The sequence below is a fragment of the Pinus tabuliformis genome, chromosome 4_1 (assembly GCF_031772625.1).
Source record: "Pinus tabuliformis cultivar Carrire ecotype Pingquan chromosome 4_1, CPIR1, whole genome shotgun sequence".
NCBI lineage: Eukaryota > Viridiplantae > Streptophyta > Pinopsida > Pinales > Pinaceae > Pinus > Pinus tabuliformis.
The window spans coordinates 737,997,521-738,019,170 of NC_142303.1; the positions used below are offsets into that span (position 1 = coordinate 737,997,521).

A 21,650-nucleotide genomic window follows, 5' to 3' on the forward strand; every position below is an offset into this window, starting at 1 on the left:
TTCCTTACAAATACAACACAAGAAACTATCAACCTTTACACACAAAGTGCTGCTCTTGGGGTATCTTTTCTTCTGCTATGACACTGTCGGCTTTTACATGCAGAATTGACTCTCACTTAGAAATTTTTTTGTGTATAACACTAGAAACATATCTTAAAGGAACCTTTTATATAATGATGCTTCTTTTATTATGATATGTAAACTCTCTGATTAGCATGTCTCTGATTTTGAAAATTTATCATGGATCATGTTGAAGATTTATCTGAATTTTTATATCATCACCCATGAAACTTTATCTTTAATCCAATAAACAAAGTATTTTTCCAGGAGAATTATGTTGGAAACAATGTTAATATTGAGAGGGGGGTGAATCAATATTAAGGGTAATTTTAACTTCTTTATGCCAATTTACTTTTCTTATTTAACTTGGAATTCATCCATATAACTAGAAAAAATATATAATGTTGCAACAACATAAACTCAACACACAAGTAAACAAACCATAACCATCATACACATAGACACAAAGTTTTTCATGTGGAAACCCTTTCGGGAAAAAACCACAAAGCTTGTTGTTGTTATTGATGTAAATTAAGGGCACCCACTCTATTACATGAATTTGTTTTTGTGAGCACCCACTCACAGGAAGCACCAATTCCCTTTGATTGTTTGCTAGCATCGACTAGCAGGAAGCACCAACTCCCTCTATTTGTAGACACCTGTACAAATTTCCAGAAGCACCATGTGAGGCATAGACCTCACGGATTTGTTCCAGGCACCAACTTGCAGCTCCTTGGATATTTTCAAGCACCAACTTTCAGGAGGCACCAACCCTGAAGCCTTCCCTAGCTCCACTAGAGATGGAAGCACCAAATTCCTATTTTGCAAGCACCAACCCACATTCATATATGAATTGAATGTTCACTGTATTTTGGCAGCAACTCTTCCTGATAAAAAATTTTGATCTCAGCTCACTCTGTTGTGCTTTTCAGTTCTCTACAGCAACCATCGGCAACTCACTGATCTTCTCAACAATAGTCGCTCATTACAATCTATGCAACTCTGTCTTTTCCCCTTCAACAACATGTACTCAGCTCTCCACAACAGACAATATGCTCTTGGCCTTGCTTCTTACAGAACATGAACAACTCTCTGCTTTCTGCTCACAAAGGCACACACACAACCTTACTCACATAGCATAGGCACTTCAACCTTTATCACAAAGCGCAGGAACTTTCGGCCTTACACATACAACACAAGCAACTATCAACCTTTACACACAAAGTGCTGCTCTTGGGGTATCTTTTCTTCTGCTGTGACACTGTCAGCTTTTACACGCAGAATTGACTCTCACTTAGCCTCTCACAGTAGTGCTCACACTTAGAGAGTTTTCCACTTAGCCTCTCAGACAATAATGCTGCATTCCTTCCATGCTCAATCGAGCTCCTGGGTTTTGTTCCTCTACTGTTCACATTGCTCTCATTCGACACTATGCGTTGTACCTCGACATGGACCTATCCTTTGATGTCTGCATTAGTCTTGGTATTTGCCACTATATTCATTGAGAATGGACACCTAACTGACAATTTCCTCCATACTGTGAATTAATTCTCATTCCACTGCACACTCAAACCAGGCACAATCCCCTCTGCTTCCACTCTTACATCATTGAGGCTCTCCATGCTGAGAATTTAATCTTAGTCCACCTGCACACTCCACTAAGACTCTCCATGCCTCTTCATGGTTTACAGTACTTTGGCATGGCTTTTCTGTTTTTCATTTATTTACAATGCATGCATGGGAGGTCTTCGACCATAAACCTTACAGTTCTGCATTCAAAACCACAACTCCCAATTCATACATATTAATAGCACCATGTATCATCATATCAGAGATTTTAATCACAGTGTTGTGTAGTGGTGTAACACTATGAAATAACCGATTTCTGACCTCTGATCAAGTCTAGCCCCTTTTGCATTAGACCCCTGCGATATCTCCACCATAGGACTTGGATCGGTGACTGATCACCAACCATATCAGAGCCCCTTATATCGAAAATTTTCATTTGTTGCCAATGTGACAGCAACCACAAACCTATGATTGTTGATCTATGATTTTTAAGCTCCTTCTGCTCAACCCTTGCCACACACTTCTCACCATAGGATCGAGGGTAGTGACCGAGGGATTGGCCTTAAGGCACTAAGTCTTTCAACACTTTGTCGGGGGCCTTTTTCTATTGTTAAAGCTCTGAGCCCTTAGTTCCTTTTGTGTTCCAAAACCAATCGCTAACACCATTAGAGCCCTTTTATCAGGGATTTCCACTTATTTCCCATATGCCAACAACCACAAATCACCGATTGCCTACCACATGTCCCTTTGTACTGTGATTTAATGCTGACGTAAGCAGCCACATGTCCCTTATCAGAACCAATCATATCCTCCCACTTGTCCTCATCAGAGCTCGCCACCTACTGCCATGTGTCCTTATCAGAGCTTACCAAATGCTGCCTTCTGTCCTTATTGGAGCCAGCCAGATCCTACCATGTGTCAACATCGAGCTCATCTATGACTGCCATCTGTCCTTACCAGACCCAACTGGATGCCTCCGCATGTCCTTCCTAGAGGAGAGAGAAAGAGGCCTCACCTACTCTGGTTTTTTGATGAATTCCTCTATAGTTTCTCTTTCATCCTTCCCGATAATTTAACAAAGAATGCACTATCTCGACCTTTTTAAGCTCAACCAACATTCACTGATTGACACTTTCCCATTGTTGTCACTTTGAAAACGGTGATCGCCTTTATGCGCTATGGCCTGGACCCACCGACTAACGATTGCTGATTTGGCCTTGTGCCTTTCTTCTGATCTGTAGGACCTTCGATCTGTGGGACTTCCGATATGCGGGATCTCTGATGCTCTGACCTGCGAGTCCTCCGATTTGTGAGACTTCCAATATGCGGGATTTCCGATCTGTGAGACTTACAATCTGTGGGAACTCTGATGCTCTGTCTTGTGAGACCTCTGATTTTCAATTTTCGATATCTCTTCCCTCTGATTGTCGGATGCCGATATGGCTTGGCCTTCGATCTTCGATCTCCGATATGCTCAATTCCCCTACTTGAGGCTTTAAACCCTTGAACTCCAGCAGGTCATAAATTTTGAACCACAAGTCCATTTCTAGACTTTCGCATGTCACTGGAAAGCGCTTTTAGAGAACTTTCCAATGGAAAGGGTTTGATTAGCCATTGAGTCCATGTTCTACCTCAAAAAATGGCATCAAAATCACTTCCATTCTTTATAATCCTTGACTCTCCAGACATTGGAAATCACACCTACTTAGGTGATCCCTTGCATGAAGCATTCTTTCTGCTCCCTGACTCTCAAGACATAAAAAATCACACCCACCAAGGTGATCCCCTGCATGAAGCCTGCAACAACCATGGACTTCCATCCTGGGCCATCACTACGAGTCATCTGCTACAACAAGCATCCGAGCTTTTCTGGTTGACATCAATGCCAACACTCTTGCCAATCATTTAGGCACTGCCAACTGCCCAACACACTCCAACATGACTGTTGACATCAATGCCAACACACTTGCAGATGCCTTCACTAGGCCACTGGCCATCCACACTATGCCAATTGTCCAACAATCTCCCCCTTTGGCATTGATGGCAACACACCATCCTTCTCTCCAAGTGATGGCCAAACCTTAGGCTGCTTCCACACATCTCATGTCATGAGACACCAATGGCCTTCTTGCCATCACAACTTCTCCACAACTTTTCTCCCCCTTTGACATCAATGGAAAGGGGCCACAAGCTGCCTTACTCTCCTCATGCAATCACCGATTGTGAGGACCAGAGTCTAGCTGTCGAGATGTGCATTCTACCTTGCATACCTCTCTTCCAGCATTGCCTCTGCTGCTACTCCATAAACTAGGTAAATGTGATATTATCCCCTTGAACATATACCACCTTTGATTTGTCCTTCCAGTTTTGGACACCTTATGGCTGTTGGCTGAGCACTCTGTCCACCAATGCATATTTTGTATCAAAAATATTGATACCCATTAAACTGCACATGGTATTACTGCTGTTGCAAATACCAAGTTATAATGATGCATTTCGGCTCGTCATTATACATTGCTGTTTCTTCTTTCAAGACTGCTCTCATTTTTTAGCATCTCCACTTCTGCCCTTGAGATCATTCCCATATAATAGGGATTGCTTTACAACTCATACCATTTGCACCAAAAGAAATGATACAAGTGGAACACTATACCAGGAAAACTCTTCTATTTCTTTTCTAAAAAAGAAATGTCCATTTGCACACATGGTTTCTCAACATGAGCCCATCACAACCAATTGACATAGATATACCAATTAAGGGTTAAGGGACATGAAAAATCTTACACTAATTGTGTTTCATGAACACAAGACTTCTATGCATAATTATACTTACAACTTAAATGAAATAAGAGTATTTCACTAAAGATGTAAACCTTGCCTTTTCTCAGCAGTATTCCTTTATGAGGCTTCCCATTGTTGCCTACTACTGCTTATCAAAGTAGCTCCCACTGAGCCAATGCTCCTTGATCTCATACAAATCTATCTCGCCTTTTCTTGGGGGCTGATCCTGTGGACCTCACAAGACTATGAGCTTCTTATCATTCCACTCTTCCAATACAACCCATCTTCTTCCCACAAAAAAATTTATCGTTCTGTCCTCCTCATGTTGGTTGCACTCCACCTTCATCAATCATATGCACCATTTTGTTCATCCTTCATGGCCTCGATCTCCCTTGAGGCCCTTCTATTCCTTCACTGAAGAGAAACAAATGATATACTCCCCCTGAGTAGATCATCCTCTTTCTTCCTCCAGACCTTTAAAGGTTGAGTTCTGCCAGAAGCATTCCCTTCTTGCTTCTTCTTTACCCCTGTTTGGGTCTTCTCTCGGCTGCACTTGGGTAGAGGAAATTTTTCATTCAACTCCTCTTTCTTCGCCCAAATCCACTTGGAGCCTCTCTTCCTTTCAGAAGGGTTTGCTACAAGAGTAGGAGAATTACTATTTTGACTTATTCCTCCTCTATGCACCTTTCTCTATTGACACAAAGCATTGAAGACATATGAGTATGTTTCTACTCTATTCTTTCTCCTTGTCTTCAAATTTCGAGCTGCTGCATTCACATGCATATGATGAGAAGCATTCCGTCTCTTCTCATTTTTGTAGTCAACTCTCTTGTGCCTGAGATTGCCACAATCATAACATCTGATTTGGCTTAAGACCGGGGCAGAGGAGTTACCCTTTTTGACATCCCTTTTGTCAAAACTCCTCTCTAGGCCAACATGCCTTCTTCTAGCCTTTTTGTGCATCCTTGGGTTGCTGCTACCTAGCACATTTTTTTTCCATGCATGCCATCTACAGTCTATGGATTTATGTCCATAATTATTGCAAGAAAAATAAAAACCATAAAAAGGCCTTTGTTGACAGAAGTTACCTTTTCTCTGAAGGTTTTGTCATTGAGGAGGAGGGGTCCTCTGCTGGCTCCTCATGTGTCTTCTATGACAGCTTGCATTACTGTCTTTCACTCATCCTTGTAGCTGCCATTCCCTCTTCTACTTCACTTACTACAGTTGTTGCTTGGGCTTGTATTGCACTTGATGCTGCTTATTCTTGGGCTTCTGCTGATCTAGCTGATGCTGATGTTTCTTTCCTTACTGCTGCTGCTATCCAACAACCTTTCTTTGTTTGTTGTTGGAACCTTCAAGCTTCTGATATTGAGACAACTCTTTATTTGACTTCTCTAAGTCATGTATCAATGAGACTACCTCATTTTGCAGGCTCCCACAACAAGCTTCCTTTTCACTCAACTAATGGGTTATCATCCCAATCAGTCTGCTAGCCTCTTCTTGTTGAGAATTTAGTTCAACTAATAATTCACTAAACTTTCCATTCTTAAGCTCATAGACTTTTAGTTTCTCCTCTTTCTTGATAATTTCCTTTGATAGGTGCTTCACCTCCTTTAGAGTCGAGGACAACCTATTTCTAGAAAATTTCCTTACATATAGATCCTTTTCTTCACCACCAGAGGTGCTAGCTTCTAAGAAACATGGTCTCTCTTCTGAGACTTATTCCTCATCAGTAGAAATGTGATGAGCAGTAGCATTACCATGTTCTTGTTCATTTCCAGAGTAGTAAGTCTCCTCATCCTCTACTTGACCCTCATGGCTATCTCCACCATACAGACATTGCAGTTTGTTCAACACTTCCTTTTTTGACTCACAATGCCTTACTTCATCAACCTCTGAATTAGATATCCCTCTCAGGAATAACTCCTTGGATTTCTCATCATTTTCTCCATTCAAACTAGCGAGCCATATATCACAATCTAAGGACATCAAGTAGGATTCCATTCTAACCTCCCAGACTTCATACCAGAGCTCATGGCATGATCTATCTAAGAATGGAACTTCTTTTGCTGCTAGCCAAACTCCATTAGCCATTATTTCCTTTTGATCTACCTTCTAGCGGTTAAGCTATTTATGAAGGAACCTCACTTTGATACCAATTGTTGGAAACAATGTTGATACTGAGGGGGGTGAATCAATATTAAGGATAATTTTAACTTCTTTATGCCAATTTAATTTTCTTATTTAACTTGGAATTCATCCATATAACCAACAACAATATATAATGTGGTAGCAACATAAACTCAACACACAAGCAAACAAACCATAAGCATCATACACATAGACACAAGGTTTTTCACGTGGAAACCCTTTTGGGAAAAAAACACAAAGCTTCTTTTTGTTATTGATGTAAATTAAGAGCACCCACTCTATTACATCAATATGTTTTTGTGAGCACCCACTCACAGAAAGCACCAACTCCCTTTGATTGTTTGCTATCATCGACTAGCAGGAAGCACCAACTCCCTCTGTTTGTGGACACCTGTCCAGCTTTTCAGAAGCAAGATGTGAGGCACCAACCTCACGAATTTGTTGCAAGAACCAACTTCCAGCTCCTTGGATATTTTCAAGCATCAACTTGCAAGAGGCACCAACCCCCAAGCCTTCCTAAGCTCCACTAGAGATGGAAGCACTAACTTCTTGTTTTGCAGGGACCAACACACATCAAATAGGAATTGAATGTTCACTCCAGTTTGGTAGCAACTCTGCCTGATAACAAATTTTGATCTCAACTCACTTTGCCACACTTTGCATCTCTCTACAACAATCTTCAGTAGCTCACTCATCTTCTCAACAACAGTTTCTCATCACCATCTATGCAGCTCTATCGTTGCCCCTTCAACAACATGCACTTATCTCTTGGTCACTCAGCTCTCCATAACAAATAATTTTCTCTCGACCTTTCTTCTTACAACACAGACGCAACTCTCTGCTTTCTGCTCATAAAGGCACACACATAGCCTTACTCACACAACACAACCACTTCAGCCTTTATCACAGAGCGCAAACACTTTCAGGCTTACACATACAACACAAGCAACTATCAAATTTTACACATAGAGTGCTGTTGTCGGGGTCTCTTTTCTTTTGCTAAGACACTGTCAGCCTTTACATGTAGAATTGGCTCTCACAACAGTGCTCACACTTAGAGAGTTTTCCTCTTAGCGTCTCAGACAACAATGTTGCATTCACCCCATGCTTAATCGAGCTCTTGGGATTTATTCCTTTGCTGTTCACACTATTCTTATTTAGGACTGTGCACTGTACCTCGACATGACCCTGTACTTTGCTGTCTATGTCGGTATTTGTCTCTACCACTGTATTCATTGAGAATGGACACCTGATTGACAATATCCTCCATACTGAGAATTAATTCTCAGTCCACTGCACACTCAAACCATGTACAGTCCTTTTTATTTACCACTCTTACATCACTGAGGCTCTCCATGCTGAGAATTTAATCTTAGTCCACCTGCACACTCCACTAAGACTCTCCATGCCTCTTCATGGTTTACAGTACTTAAAAATGGCTTTTCTATTTTTCATTTATTTACAATGTGTGCATGGGAGGTCTTCGACCATCAAACTTACAGTTCTGAATTCAAAACTACAACTGTCGATTCATACATCTTAATGGCACCCTGTACCATCATATTAGATCTTTTCATCGCAATGCTGTGTAGTGGTGTAACACTATGAAATAGCCGATTTCCGACGTCTGATCAAGTCTATCCCCTTTTGCATTAGACCCTTACTATATCTCCACCATAGGGCTTGGTTCGGTGACCAAGCGCCAACAATATGAGAGCCCCCTATATCGTCGTTTTTCATTTTTTGCCAATGTGCCAGCAACCACAAATCTGTGATCGTTGATATCCAATTTTTAAGCTCATTCCAATCAGCCCTTAATGCACAATTCGCACCATAGGACCGAGGGTGATGACTGGGGGCTTGGCCTTAAGGCGTTAAATCTTTCAGCGCTCCGCAGGGGGGCCTTTTTCTATTGTTAAAGCTCTGAGCCCTTGGTTTCTTGTGTGTTCTAGAACCAAGTGCTAACACCATCAGAGCCCTTTTATCGGGGATTTCCACTTGTTTCCCATATGCTAGCAACCACAAATCGCTGATCATCGATTTCGATAGGCCCCTCTGTTCAGCCCTAACCATTGGTTCTTGAACACTTCGCGACTACATGCTAACCCCCATGTCAGAGCCCTTTAATCGACGATTTCCAAATGTGGCCAATGTGCCAACCATCGCAAACCTCCGATCATTGATTACCGATAGGCGATAGGAACCATCTATTAAGCCTTGTCCCTTGGTTCCCTTAAGCCTTTGTGACCACCTGCTATCCCGCATCCCGGTGAAATTTCATCATGGCACATGAGCCAACCATTGGAAACCTCTGATTGCCGAAGTGATGTCATGTCATTCCACGTGGCATCTTCTGACCAGTGCCATGTGTCACTCAGATTGATCTGATATTCACCCTATGAGTGACATTAGTTAAAGATTTATTAAACTAAGGTATTACAAACTTATGTGCTGGTGTGTGTTCTGTGTTATTTAAGCAACGAATTGATCAGATTTCCAATACATAGACATTTAAATGGAAAGATAGCAGAGAAATACAGTAAGCAAACACAAAGACATAAGAAATTTAATAAGGAGTTCACCCTATTCTCCAGGGCTACATCTCCGGTCCAGCTTTCAGTGGTGGCCTTGTTTTATTGTGTCTTTAAGCAGAGAATTACAATGCAGGGACTCAATGTGAGTTCTCCTGAAGCAGGTTTGCTTGGCAGGGTGGTTCTTGGATTCCCCAAGCCACTTGAGTACACAGAATTCTTCTTCCTACCATCTCTGTGACCTTTTGGTCTATAGGGGAGAGCCCAATGTGGTGCTCAGCCCAGACAGATCCTCTCTGGGATGGCTCGAATCTCTCAAGCCTCTGGTGCTCGATGCTGCCTTTGGTCAGCTCAGCCCTCTATCCTCTTTTGCTTTGCTTTACTGCCTTCTTTCTCTGTGTTCCATCCTCCTCTTGGGATTCTGGTCTCTTCCTCTGTCTCTTTGGGGTTCTCTGTCCCTCTTGATGACTGATTCCCTGTGTATCCTGTCTCTGTTCATGGATTTTAGCCATTCGTTCCAATGCTTGTTCGATTCCTCTGCTGCCTTTGTCGATTCACCTTCTGCAGCTGTGCTTGGAGTTCCCTGTTTGGCATCATCATGAACGCTCAGGGAGTGGCCACTTGTCCTCCTCTAAACGACACCAGCTTGCTTCGTTGGTTCGTTTCTTTAGTTATGTCGTGGATGCATTCTTCCTCCACCATGGTGGTCAGACGGATTCCAAATACCTTCTAAAATGCGGCTTAATTCCCTGTTGGTTCCACTTCCTCCATCGGGCGCGATCTCAGTCGTCCGATTTGAGCCCTCTAGATCCGATGCCATACGCACGTTTCGTGCAGTTGACTTGCTCGACCAATAGTGTGCGATCAATGGCGGTTTTCTCTCACCTCCGCCTGCCACGCATCAATCGATGTATGGAATCGCTTCACTCTTGTCCAAAACCTCTTACCATTTAAGGGCGCCCTGATCAAAACCGCCGGTTTCCAGTGCGCGGGTCTCGCCTTTGTACTTTTAGCGCTTTTACCTTTTCCACCTGTGGTTCTCCAGTTCCCAACACGACCAAGTGCTCGGGCTTCCTCCATTTTGGCCCTATTCGCCCAGCGATGCGCACTAATCGCGCATCAAAAACCACCTCTGTTTCCCGATCCGGGGCTCCCGGGGGCTACTTTGACCTCCTATGCGGTCTCCATGGGCCTCGGTCATCTCGCTTTGACCGAGGTACTCGTCATTCCACGCTGGCTGCCATTGCCACTGGTTCAGGGTGTTTTTTGATCGCTGTTTTGGATTCTTTAGAGTTTTGTTTTGACCTAATACAGTCATGGTTCTTTGACAGTGTTCTATGGATCCAATTTGGATCACGGCCTTCCCACTGAAAAAGCTTTTGGACCACCAAAAGTTGGTTTTCAAGCATCGACTAAGTGAGGATACTGTTTCTTCACTTGTCCAATCTCAATCCACTTTGCGCTGCTTAGCTTTGAACCTTTGAGCCCAATCCTGAGGTATTCGACATTTCCCTTGCGGGTCGTCCTTACCTTCCTGCCCAGCACTGTGTCTTCTTGCAACTCATTGAGATATTCAGGTAGCAAGTCATCAATAGAAGGCAATTGACTCTGCTCTTTAGGGTCCTCAATCGTTGAAGGTTCAAACAATCTCAAGCAATCTCCACTTACGACTGAGTAGATGTCCATGTAAGCTGGTAGATCAAGGCGAAACACATTTTCACCAATCTTCTCAAGTATCCTAAAGGGTCCATACTTGATAGGCTTTAGCTTTTTACCTTCACCTTGCATCCTTTCCTTGCTGATATATGTTGAGTCTTGAAAATGTCATTCATTTGCATTATACTTTCACTATTATGTCCATTATATCACCTCCATTTCATCTCCATTTCACTACTATGTCACCACATTCATCCCACTTTCATTATCATTGGGCCACCTTTATGTTTTTCCAATCTTTATTATTTCTAAACCTTTTAAGTGAATTTGTGGTTAAACATTAGAAAATAATGTGCATATGCTTATACCTAACAAATGGGTTGAGGTTGTTGACATGTGTAGGTTGAAAGGAGACTTCTAGAAGACCCTTATGTGACACCCCAAGGCCAAATTCGAATTTGGTTGGAAAGAATCATGGGATCATGAGGATATGTGTCACATCTCCTAATTGTATTGTAACTCTAAGAAGACATGTGTCTTATCAGTTCCTATTTTGATTAGGACTCTAGAGGAAGAGGGAGAGATTCATGGATTCTCATTAATGAGATGGCTCTCATCTTTTTGTATAAATAGGAGATCTCTCTCCTTCATTTGCTAGTCTTTTCTTAGTCCTTTTAGCTTGTTAGTCCCATGGCTTTTGAAAGCTTTTGTACTTTTTACTTTTGAAGAAATTGAATAAAGCTTTGATGTTCTCAACATGGAAGGAGATGTGAAGTAGATGTCATGGAGCATATTAGGATGTAAGTAGAGTAGATTTCATTTTGTAAATATTGCTTTGTAGAATGTAAGGTAGATTAGATTTTTCATTCATGCAATTTTAATTCATGCAAGTGTGTTTAATTTTGCTTTGATTTCATGACTAATGGCATATGTGATCATTTTGTCTATGTTGCTGACCTTTATTTTTCTAGTTTGATTTTCATTAGTATCATTTCTTTAACTTGCACTTTACTTTCTGCTCTTAGATATCAAGTTGTTCATCTATTGATGGTTCTTTTTCCATAATCAAATAACTTTATTGGAGCCAAAATATCACTTAGTACAGCTTGGTTTAGTTTGCTTTAAGACTCACATTGCTGACTTGTTCATAACTGTTATCACATGATAAATCTAGCTGAAAGGCAAAAAGGTTAAAGTAGTGTGATTTGTCTCCTTTATGTAGTGTCACTTAGATTTCACATTTCATTTTCATTTTAAATCAGCAGCATAGATACTGGGCCGATGTCATTAGTTCTTTATTTGATGTCTTTATTTTCCTTTAAGCATTTGATTTCATAGGTGGTAGGGGGCCCCTGCCTTGTATAGTTGTCACTTTAATTTCTTGTATTTCTTTTTCTGATTTTCATGTATATTAATGTACAGTTTGAATTACTGCATTTTATTTTCTTTTTAACATGTATATTATTGTACATAAATTGCTTTCAAGTTGATTGTAGATTAGTGATGCACATAGCCTTTTAATGAACTAATGACGTGATAGAATCATCTTGTCCTTTTGCTGAAGCAGCAAGGATACTGGGTCTCATAGTCATTCTCTCATTATTTGATTATTGCATTTTATTTTGATTGAACTAGTTGTATATTTACACTTTTGTTTAAATACTAACTCCATCAATAACATGTTTTAAGTTCTTTTGAAGTGCTAAGTTTTGGAAGTTACCATTAAGGACATAGGCCTTGTCTTGAAATCTTTATCCATACTTGTCCTTTAAAAGTATTCTTAAGACCTTAGAAAACCAACAAGAACAAAACCCTAAAAACAAAATAAACTATAAAACAACGAAGTAAGAGAAAGGTTAACTAAGCACATATAGTGCACCACACTTCATCAGTTTACGATACCCGGATTGATAATTTATGTAGAGCAATTTAAGACATTAAATTGACTAGACATTTTGGCGCCGTTGCCGGGGAAGTGTAATTAGGAGACCTTATTTCTTACATCTGAAAAAAAAAGGTTAATAATTCTTGAGTATGCTCTCCTCCTGCACTTTGTGTGATCTGGAGGATCAGAAAAAGAATTGTTAAAAGAAAAAATAGGAGACAAAATAAACTTCATCACTTCAATTGATTCAAGAAAAAAAGAAAAGAAAAAAAAGAAAAAAAAAAAACAGAAGAAAAACAATCTATGGCTATCTCCATTCCTAGTTTTCGTTGTGGCTTCGTGACTCTTCAAATAGTGTGTTCTTTATTGGTGTGTCTTTCCTATGGTTGGATTGGAATTTCTTGTCTCCCACATAGATCTCTGATAAGGGTCAACAGTGTGAAACTACCACCATCTTCTTCAGCTTCTCATTCTCATCTCACACCTTCACAATGCCTTCTTCAACATGAGTATTTTCCCCCGCTCCTGTACCTATTACCTCCCAAGACTCCTCACAGTTGTCCATTATGAAAACCCTTCTCACATAAAGCTTAACATTGTTGAGCTTCTTCTTTGTATCAAAGAGATCGAATGGAGCCCTCTTCGGAACAAAGAGAACAACCTTGAACTCCAATTGACCCTCTACAGAGAAATGCTTCACGGCCAAGTGATCCTCCCAATCATTGGTGAGACTCTTATAGAACGATGCATACTCTTCCTTTCTCATCCAGATGGGTTTTTGCTTGTTGACGAGACTCCATTCATGCGACACTTCCTTTACCTTCTTTTTCTTCTTATCTTTCTCCTTTTCCTCCTCCACTTCCTGGATATCCCCTTCATCTTCCTTCTTCTCCTCTGTCTCCTCTTCGTCGTCACTGACCTCCTTCTCGGTGGTCTTCTCAGTCCACAAATAAATGGGGTAGCTAATGAACTCGGAATGCTTCTTGATCAGATCCTTCAGCCGCCTCTCCTCCAAGTATTCCATATAAAAAATTTTCAAAATCAATTTCACAGCCGAATGCAGAACTGTTAACTCAGGAAAAATGCGTAAACACAGAAAAAATGTCAAACTTCAAACGTTCGATTTGACCAAATGGAGACGAATTTCAAAAAACTAAAACATGGGTTTTTTTTCCAGGTGGGTTAATTAGATAACCCAGAAACCGTTTGAGGAAATTCGTGGCGGTCTGGGAGAAATCTTCAGTTCTTTGGAGCCTCTTTTTTGCCGCCGCGTGAAGAAATTGAGTTATTAACTGACAGTTTGATGTGTTCGGCGTACCTGAAGAAGGGGAATTCAAATTCGGTTCTATGCTGCCACCTCTACCACGTCCTCTGCCCATATGCCACCCGTTGCAATTCATTAAAACCAACAGTGATCCAAGTGAAGACGACTCTGTTACGTAAACCAATTACATACGGCTCTTCACAGCCGCATAACTCCCGCTGCAATCTCCACGGCTGTGCTTCAAACCTTGATTACAGTCCATTTACCAATAGTCCCATGTGACCAACAGTTAGCACACTGTGTGTACTTAGTTTCACCTGGCATCCCAAGCGATTTCATCCATCAAAACATCGAATGAGATATCGATGTTGACAAAGTTTCCACCAAACAATAAAAAAAGTCCGCCAGACGAGATGAGACTAGCGATACCATCACAACAAGAAAGGTTTACAACAGCTGTTTGCTTGTTACATATATCGATATACATTTTGAGGATCATATGCAAAGATATCCAGGGAGGGGCTAGAGCCTGTAGCCAGAAGACAATGTTTATACGCATGTTGAAACCAGATCTTGTAGACAGAGTCATCACAAGTTTTGGAATGATTACAAGATCTTGTTGGATATGAAGTATCTATTGAGGTTGGACAGCAATTTGTTACAACCTTCACTCCTCCACATTTTTTTTCTCTTCCACGCACACAGCCACTCCATTTCACAGTACTTTCTACACTCTGCACTTTCCACAGCCAATACAGCGTTTCCACAGCTCACACAGTGTTTCCGCAGCCAATCCCAGATTCCGCAGCTGTTTTGTTGAAATCTAGGTTGCAGGTGTCATCAAGCAAAACAAGTCACATGGGTAGCTAGGGAAATGTCAGTACATGGATGGTGTCCTATTCATTCGACCAAATTTGATGAAAAAGACCTCGGTCAAAGGGAAGTCAAAATGTGTGTTATCCCAAAGTCGCCACACTGAGTCGCCACACTAAGTCGCTGCATGTCAAGAAAAAAATAATAATTTTGAATCAATGAAATGAATAAGTTATTTTCTCACTTTTCTGAAGGTATTGATTAATTTTGGACTGATAATGAAAGATGAATGGCTAACTTTTTATTCAAGATTTTTAGCTACAGAGCTGTTCCCCAATTCCGCAGCTAGAAAAACCTCATTGTTCAAATCAGCCTATCTTTCTCATACAAAATCAGATTTTGATGATTTAAGTACCATTGGAAAGATCTCAACAAGATCTGTACAGTGAGAAATATATCATTAGAGTTTGAAATGGAAAATAATGAAATAAATTGTTGAAAAGAAGCAACATCAACTTGATGCACTAATTCCAAAGCAGGTATAAATTCTTTTGATTTTTCCTTTGAGAACTTGTTTCATTAATACAAATTCTTAGTTTTGTGTGTAAATATCATAAATAGAGAGATTGATCACCTCTCTCCTTTGATAATCTTACATTCCATTGCAGAAGAAGTATTAGTTTTTTTGCAGGTTTTAGGAGGAAGGACAAATGACTACAAGAGAATGGTGTCTCTCTAAGAGACCAATTTGTTTCATAAGAGGATGATTAGCAACAAAGAGGAAATATGTTGATGCAAAATCAGATCCAAACACTTGAAAAACTTTCAGATATTATTGTCTCCATCACATCCATCCATCACAGCCATACTTCACAATAAACCATTCACCTCATTTTCCTCCATATTTTCCATTTTCATTCACATACACTTTCCATCTCTTTTTGTCCATTCATAACCCACAAATAAAAGCAAGAGGCTCATTCACATGCTTATTGCCATTGCCATTTCTGTTCTCCATTGCCATTTTCCATTTTCATTTTCCATTCCTTGTCATTTTCATTCCGCAAATAAGCCCTGCTTCAATGCAAATTATTGAGTCCATAGTCCTTTGAGTCTAAGTTCTTTGTAAAAACACCTTGAGGCTTGCATGCCTTAATGGAAAGTCCTCATGTTGACAAACAATGGGAATACATTAATGTCCCTTGTTCGTTAGATCTTCTAGGTGACTCGACATCAGCAAATTCATTCATACCTAGCAAGATGTGTTTGGGCATCTTGACTCTCATTGTCATCAAAGGTGAGAGTTCTCGTGTTGACTAGTGGCATCCATTAATGGCCACTAAGCCAACAATTTCCTACTATGTTCGACATCAGAACATCTTTTCACATAGTAGGAATTGTGCCAATGAGTTTTGAAGACATGAAGACTATTATTTTCAGCATTTTGGAGCAGATTCAGCAAGTTTTAGTAGAAGCAATAAAAAGTCATCTTATCTCTCTATCCATGACTCCTCTTGATCATCCACTTGAAGAAGATCAGAAGTTTTCAGCCACCACACATACAACTCAGCCATTCCAAAGGGTAAGTGAAGGTACGGAATTTTCTAACTTTTAACCATAGAATTCCATAAAAAGCTAGAATGATAATTGTTGGAAAAACATTTCTCTTCCTCATTTCATAAAATTGCCAATACCATCAGTTGGGGGGGGAATACATTCATATTCATATCTTGCCATGTCCATATGATATTTACGAGCTCACATACTTCCAACATATATTAATTATTACATTGCTATTATGAGCATACAATGGCTTTTGAAAAAGTGCTTACAGGATAAATTGGATACAAACAAAATCATGGTTGTCACACAAGAACCAAACATCATGTAATCCAATAAAGATATACTTTGCAACAATAATCAAAATATCATTATGCAAAGTTCAAATATCAAAGTAGAAGGCAACAACAAAGAAAAAAAATGGTTGTAACACAAGAACCAACCATGTTGCAATTCAAGTAAAACACTTTGCAGAAATATGAAGTTATCAAATGATATCATGCAAAGTTAAGCCAAAGCTCAAGGATCAAAAGAGTTAATGTAATATATATTGCATGAGGACATGTAATAGCTTCAGTTGGGGGGTATGTTGAGTCTTGAAAATGTCATTCATTTGCATTATACTTTCACTATTATGTCCATTATATCACCTCCATTTCATCTCCATTTCACTACTATGTCACCACATTCATCCCACTTTCATTATCATTGGGCCACCTTTATGTTTTTCCAATCTTTATTATTTCTAAGCCTTTTAAGTGAATTTGTGGTTAAACATTAGAAAATAATGTGCATATGCTTATACCTAACAAATGGGTTGAGGTTGTTGACATGTGTAGGTTGAAAGGAGACTTCTAGAAGACCCTTATGTGGCACCCCAAGGCCAAATTCGAATTTGGTTGGAAAGTGTTGGGTGTGGAGCCTGATTATCTTCTATATTCAAAGGTATCGCCACATAGGACCCCAGCTCGAAATGGGGGCGGCAACGCGCCCGTAAAATGTTCGCTGCAGGGGGGGTCCAGGGGGGGGCGGCTGCGACCTTTGGGAGCCCCCCCCCTGGCGGGGGGTTTCGGGGGCAGCGCCCCCGAAGCTAAAAACAACGGTAAAATTGACTTGTAAAAGTATAGTAATTTCTAGTCAATTTGGGCCGTTCATTAGGCGGATGATCTGACGGTAGAACTTATGTTTAGTTTAGGGTTTTTTGCCCTAGAAGGCAACTCCTCTCTTTGTATGAGGGTATTGTATTTGAGGCTGTGTGATAGATGTGTATTTGGTGAGTGAGAAACAGAGAGGTGAGACTGTGAGAGAAAACAGAGGATATTACAACGGATTTGCTGTAGGTTGTGTCTCTTCATTTTGCTGGATAATAGAAAGGAAGGACTGGCTGTTCGGGGTGGACGTAGCCCAAACTGGGTGAACCACGTATATCTGTGTCTCTCTTGTTTTGTGCGTTTTCTGTGTTTATATTTCTGCAATATTTTATGTGTTCCATTGCTCCGTAATATATAATTTTCTAACAATTGGTATCAGAGCCGAAGGTCTATTTGGTTGATAAACTCGCAGGAAAGAAGGGTTCCTGGTTCGAGTGGGAGCAATGGCGGAAGATGGTAAGTTTAGGGTCGAGAAATTTAACGGCCAAAACTTCTCGCTGTGGAAAATGCAGATGGAAGATTATCTATATCAGAAAGATCTATACCTACCATTGGGCGGAAAAACAAAGATGCCGACGGGTATGAAAGACGAAGAATGGAACCTTCTCGATAGAAAGGCACTCGGAACAATACGGTTGTGCCTTGCTGCGTCAGTCGCCTTCAATATTTCGAAGGAAACCACGACAGAGGGTTTGATGCAGACGTTGTCGAAACTATATGAAAAACCCTCGGCCTCAAACAAGGTATTTCTTATGAAACGGTTATTTAATATGAATATGTCGGAAGGTGGATCTGTTGCAAACCATTTAAATGATTTTAATACGGTTACAAGTCAGTTAAGTTCTGTAGGGGTAAACTTTGATGATGAAGTTAGAGCTCTGTTATTCTTGTGCTCATTACCAGAAAGTTGGAATGGTTTGGTAATGGCCATTAGTAACTCCGTTTCTGGATCTAGTACTTTAAAGTTTGATGATGTTGTCAGTGCTATCCTTAGCGAGGAAATGCGACGGAAAAGCTCCGGTGAGACATCGGGAAATGCTTTGAGTGCAGAGTCTAGAGGAAGAAAAATGGAAAGAGGAAAGAGCTCAGGATATCGCAGTAAATCAAGGAAAGGCAGATCCAAGTCCAGATCGGGGATAGTGTGTTGGAAATGTGGAAAGAAAGGACACCTAAAGAAAGACTGTAGATCTCGGAAGGGAAAAGAAGGAGATGCACAGCAAGAAAACAATCATGAAGCAAATGTGACAGGTGAGGTGTTACAAGATGCTTTGATTCTTTCTTTTGAAAATATTACTGATTCCTGGGTGGTAGATTCAGGGGCTTCATTCCATGCCACACCTGATAAGAAATATTTTCATGACTATGTTCAAGGAGATTTTGGACAAGTTCGTCTGGGTGATGATAAACCCTGTAAAATCGTTGGAATGGGTAAGGTTCTTGTAAAACAGCAGAATGGAAACCAATGGCTATTAAAGGAGGTAAGGCATGTTCCAGATCTAAAGAAAAATCTGATTTCAATAGAGCAGTTAGGCGGTGAAGGTTGTGTGACAACTTTCACAGATAAAGCTTGGAAGGTCACTAAAGGAGCCCTGGTAATAGAAAAAGGCGGAAAGGTTGGTACATTGTATTTATGCAATGGTATTTCTAACTCTGTTAATGCTTTAACTTCCAGAGGAGCAGATGCAGCATTATGGCATCATAGGCTCGGACACATGAGTGAAAAGGGGATGAAGATTCTTCACTCAAGGAATTTGTTGCCGGGTTTGAAGAATGTTGATTTGGACTTCTGTGAGAACTGCATTTATGGAAAATAGAAGAGAGTCAGATTTCTCAGAGTTGGGAAAGAAAAGAAGAACGAAAAATTAGAGCTTGTGCATACAGATGTATGGGGACCTGCTCAGGTATCATCTCTCGGTGGCTCTCGTTATTATGTTACTTTTATTGATGATGCAACTAGAAAAACTTGGATTTATTGTATTAAGAATAAATATGATGTATTTGATACTTTCAAGAAATGGAAAGCTTTGGTTGAGATTGAGACAGGAAAGAAATTGAAGTGTCTTAGATCAGACAATGGAGGTGAATATTGCAGCAAAGAGTTTGATAGGTACTGTTCAGAGCATGGAATTCGTAGAGAGAAGACAGTTCCAAGAACACCACAAGAAAATGGTGTGTCAGAAAGGATGAACAGAACAATCATGGAGCGTGCAAGGTGCATGAGATTGCATGCAGGATTGCCTTTACAGTTTTGGGCAGATGCTGTAGATACTGCTGTTTATCTAATAAACAGAGGGCCTTCAAGTTCCTTGGATGGTGGTGTTCCAGAGGAAGCATGGACAGGTAAAAAGGTAAACTACTCTATTTTAAAGCCTTTTGGTTGTGAGGCCTTTGTCCATATTGATAAAGAAAATAGAACAAAGCTTGAGGCAAAGTCAAAGAAATGTACCTTTATAGGATATGGTGTTAATGATTTTGGTTATCGTTTATATGATTACGAAAATCACAAAATCATTAGGAGCAGAGATGTAATATTCAATGAAAAGGTCTTGTATAAGAATCAGTTGCAGGAAAAGAAACAGGAAAAGGAAAACAAGGAATACGCAGTCCTTGATGAAATCACTGAAAAAGTAAAGGTGCCTGAAAATAATAATAATCAACAACCACAACAACAGCAACCACCACAACAGCAACAGGCACCCCAAACACCTGAAAGTGGTGTTAGAAGATCTACCAGGATAGGTAGATCCCCTGAACGATACTCTCCTTCATTATATTATTTATTGTTGACTGATTCCGGTGAACCCGAATGTTATGAAGAAGCAATGCAGTTTGAAAGTAGGAAGAAGTGGGAGGTAGCCATGGAAGAAGAGATGGACTCCTTAATGCATAACCAGACTTGGGATTTAGTCAGGTTGCCTGTAGGAAAAACTACAATGAAGAATAAATGGGTTTACAGGCTGAAGGAAGAAGATGGAGGAAAACAGAGGTATAAAGCTAGACTTGTGGTGAAGGGGTTTGCACAGAAGAAAGGTATTGATTTTGATGAAATATTTTCTCCTGTTGTTAAAATGACTTCAATCAGAACTATTTTAAGTCTTGTAGTAGCTGAAGATTTGCATCTTGAGCAGTTAGATGTAAAGACAGCCTTTCTCCATGGGGATTTGGAGGAAGAGATATATATGCAGCAGCCACAAGGATATGAGGTGAAAGGGAAGGAGAAACTAGTGTGCAGGTTGAAGAAGAGCTTGTATGGCTTAAAACAGGCTCCAAGGCAGTGGTATCTAAAATTTGACAAGTTTATGTCTGAACAAGGTTATACTAGATGTCACTCTGATCATTGTGTTTATTTGAAAAAGCAAAATGATGGCAGCTATATTATATTGTTACTGTATGTAGATGACATGCTTGTTGCAGGATCTAACATGCAGGAAATAAATGTGCTCAAAAGAAAATTGGCAAATTCATTTGCAATGAAGGATTTGGGAGCTACAAAACAAATCCTTGGTATGAGAATAACTAGAGACAGGAAAAATCGTAAATTAACATTGTCTCAGAATGAGTACATACAAAAGGTGTTGAAAAGATTTAACATGCACAATGCAAAACCAGTTAGTACACCTTTTGCTAGCCATTTCAAACTTAGCAAGGAAATGTGCCCAAAGACCCAAGAAGACATGGATTATATGTCTAAAGTTCCATATGCATCAGCAGTTGGAAGCTTAATGTATGCAATGGTCTGCACAAGGCCTGATATTGCACATGCAGTGGGAGTTGTAAGCAGGTACATGAACAATCAAGGAAAGGAACATTGGATGGCTGTGAAATGGATTCTCAGATATTTGAAAGGTACCACAAATCAAGCATTATGCTTTGGTGGTTCAAACATCTCCCTACAAGGATATGTTGATGCAGATATGGTAGGTGACAGAGATAACATGAGGAGCACTACAGGATATGTATTTACTGTTGGAGGAACAACTGTCAGTTGGGTTTCAAAAATCCAAAGTGTTGTTGCACTTTCAACAACAGAAGCAGAGTATGTTGCTGCTAGAGAGGCTAGTAAAGAAATGATTTGGTTACAAAGGTTTATGGGTGAATTGGGTAAGGAGCATGATATGGGCACGTTATACAGTGATAGCCAAAGTGCCATTCATCTTGCAAAGAACTCAGCATTTCACTCCAGGACTAAACACATACAGCTCAAGTACCATTTCATACGATCAGTGTTG

At 40.3% G+C, this 21,650-nt stretch overlaps 1 pseudogene; it reads right to left on the reverse strand.

The window, feature by feature from the left end:
* Positions 1-13,111: 13,111 nt before the first annotated feature.
* Positions 13,112-13,657, reverse strand: LOC149178264 (heat shock protein 90-1 pseudogene; annotated as a pseudogene).
* Between the last annotated feature and the right edge of the window lie 7,993 nt (positions 13,658-21,650).